This window comes from Galeopterus variegatus, unplaced genomic scaffold (genome assembly GCF_000696425.1).
Source record: "Galeopterus variegatus unplaced genomic scaffold, G_variegatus-3.0.2 Scaffold3339, whole genome shotgun sequence".
In the NCBI taxonomy this organism is placed as follows: Eukaryota; Metazoa; Chordata; class Mammalia; order Dermoptera; family Cynocephalidae; genus Galeopterus; species Galeopterus variegatus.
Window position 1 is genome coordinate 210,972 of NW_007729450.1, and position 3,509 is coordinate 214,480.

The window sequence follows — 3,509 nt, forward strand, 5'->3', positions numbered from 1 at the left end:
CACTTAACATAATTTTCTCCAAGCTCATCCATGTTGCTGCAAATGGCAGAATTTCATTCTTATGTATGGCAGAGTAGCATTCCATTATGTGCAGATGTACCACATTTTCCTTATCCAGTCATCTGTCCATCCATGGACATTTAGGTTGGTTCCAACTCTTGGCTATTGTAAATAGAGCTGCGATGAACATGGGAGGGCAGATGTCCCTTCAACACAGTAACTTCCATTACTTCGGATATATACCAGCAGTGGGATTGCTGGGTCGTGTGGCCATTCTATCAGTAGTTGTCTGGGGAAACTCCATACTGTTTTCCACAGTGGCCGCATAGCTGTTATCTTACTTAACCTCCTTATGCATTTCTGTGTGTGCATTAGTCTGCTCAGGCTGCCATAACAAAATACCATAGACTGGTGGTTTAAACAATAGAATTTTTTTTCTCTCTCACAGTTTTGGAGGCTGGAAGTCTGAGATCAATGTTCTGGCTGATTTGATTTCTGTTGAAGACGCTCTTCCTGGCTTATAGAAGGCTGCTTTACCCCAATGTCTTCACATGGCCTTTCTTTGGTGTGTGCTCACAAAGAGAGATCTCTGATGTCCTTTCTTTAAGGGCACTGATACTATCAGATCAGGGCCTTTTCCTATGACCTCGTTTAACCTAAATTACTTCCTTGGACACCCCATCTTCAAGTACTTCCACCCTGGGAATTAAGGCTTTAACCTATGAATTTTGGGGGAACACAAACATTCAGTGTGTAACATAGGGAAAATATTAGCATCCTTATTTTATGGAGGAGGAAGCTGTAGGGAATCATGTATTTGCTGTCTCATGCAATGAGTGTTGTGCTTAGGACGGACAGCAGGCTGCCTGATTCTGAAGCTATGCTCTTCACACTGGGCTGCTCTGCTTCATGTTCCCTGTTCTTGGAAACAGAAATCCAGCCCACCTTGGACTTGAGACAGCCTGATGACAAGTCCTTGCCGTTGATCCTTTGTCCAGTCCAATTTGCTAGGGAATGAGACCTGATAGGTATCTGGGGCCACAGCCCTGTCTAGAAACGTGACATGCATTTTCTGGAGTGGGGTCATAGCAGGGTTGGTGTCTCCTGAGGCCTCTCTCCTTGGCTTGTAGATGGCGTCTTCTCCCTGTGTCCTCACCTGGTTGTCCCTCTGGGTGTCTGTGTCTTCCTCTTATAAGGACACCAGTCATATTGGACTAGGGCCCATTCCGAAGACTTTGTTTTAACGTAATTACATTCCTAAAGACTCTATCTCCAAATACGGCCGCGTCCTGAAGTACTAGGGGTTAGGACTTCAACATATGTATTTTGGAGGGACACACCTCAGCCCATAACACTCAGGGAGCTGTTCTGCTCACCCTCAGAGACCTGACCAACAGGGGGCGCTAATGCTTGCATTCAAGCTCCCAGGAAGGGGCAGGTGGGATCAGCTGACTCCTTGCAGAATGCTTCTGGAAGGTCAGCTTGTTCCTCCTGGTGTACCCCAGTTTATTGGAGTACCCAATTTACTTCTAAATGGCAGGGAAAGAAAAGAGAGACAGGACTTTTAATGTAATAAATTGTGCTCTCTTTGAACCTTGGAATTGTTTTTCTGTTACCAGAAAACATTTTATTTTCTCCGTTTGACAGGATCTCTCTCAATATTCTATTTGCTTTTTTTTTTCTTTTAGTACTTGCTTCTGTCCCCTCCCATCTGGCAATTACCAGTGAGTTACATAAATTGGTCTCCTTACCTATTATTACGCACAGGAGTAGCTTGTCCTGGGGACACACTGTCCTCTGAAAAGAGCATAGACTTACGAAACCACGTCGTCACAGAACTTTAGGAATATTTGGTAAAGAGGCACCCCTGAACTCTTCACACCAAAACAAGTGTTTCCATTGTGCATATTGCTTGTTGTTTTCTTCGTTGCATGCTTATACATTTCACTTCAGTATCTGCGAAGATCCAGGCAGGAAAACAGAGACTAAACTAGTGGTTTTAACAGAGAACATTTAATACAGGGAATTGGTTAAGCAGGGGTTGGAGAACTGACAAAGCAAAAGCAATGAAGGGAAGGGGGTGAGGTGATCAGAAACCAGGAGGTTGGTGGAGGGTCTCTGAGCTGGGGGCACTGCCTGGCAGCTGCTGGTATCTCTGAGGGCCCCTGAGGCTGGTTCTGGAACTTCAGAAAGAAGCTGGAAGAGGAGATAACTGCTGCCACCGCGGTGAGGTGCCACTGCCGGCGTGCTGGCAGGAACAGCAAGCCAGCTGGAGGGGTCGTGGCACGTTTCCTCCTCCTGCCTTCTGAGCTCCCTGTACTGCCCCCTGTTGGCGGCAGCTAACAGCGAGCCCACCCACGAAGGGGAAAGAGAGTTTGCAGAATTCCAGTCCCCACATCACAGAGTGTAGAAGTGTAGATTTGGAGCTGAGAGACAACAGCTTCATGTTGCAGTTCACCTCTCTGGGTACTGAGCATCCACATATACAGCTTGCTACATGTACTTAAACTTCCAAGAGACAGCAGTAGCAGCTTTATGCTTCTGTCTGCTCAGATGCACTGTCTCTCATGTAAACGAAGCTGCGCTGGCTCCCAGCCCCACCAGGGAGACAAATAGTGCCTCAGCAGTGCCCGCCTCTGGAAGCCTATCTCTGCGTAAGGTTGTTTACTTCCCCAATTCAGTCACAGTCTCTCTGGAATATTCTGTAACCTGAACAATCAACTGACAGTTAATCACTACCAACACTCCTTACGTAAAATAAAAAGAGGAAAGGAAGAGAGAGAAAAAAATGAGCCAACATAGGATATACACACACAGCACGGAAAGGAGAAAATAGGATAAGATGCTGGAGTACTTGTTTTTTTCTCTGTTTATGAGGACATGGTTAATATTTACAGGTTCTTTTCCCAGAGTGACAGATAAGTGAGAAGGAAAGGCTAGAATAAACCCTGCGGTACTGGATTAGAATTGGAGACATCAACATGAACTCAGGTTAACTTAATATTTATCTACAAACGGATGGATCCAGAAACAATGGTAGAAGTGTGTGGATACGTGGGTTTGCACATGAACATATATCAATAGTTTTGTCCACTGAGAAGTCCTCGGATCAATCACACACCAGTAGCAGTGAGAACACCCAGTGGTCAGACCTTAATTTCTAAATGCCATTCACCAACTAAAAAAAAAAAAAACAGAATTCTTTGGAGAAATGGCTGATTTTAGGTCTGGAGCTGGGAAAATACGAGATGAGCCTGGAGCATCTTGTGTAGCTAGAAAGTAAGGAAGTGCTTAAAAAATGAAAAGGATGAGGGTGTGTCGGAAGAACACAGGAGCCAGGCTCCGAAAGCTCCCTATGGCCAAAATGGAACAATCTGAGCTACAAAATAAATAATAAACTACAATTCGAACTAATAAATAAATAAATTCTTTGGATTATAACTGCTATGGATTGAATTATGTCCCCCAAAGTCCATGTATTAGAAACTTAACCCCCATTGTGACTGTTA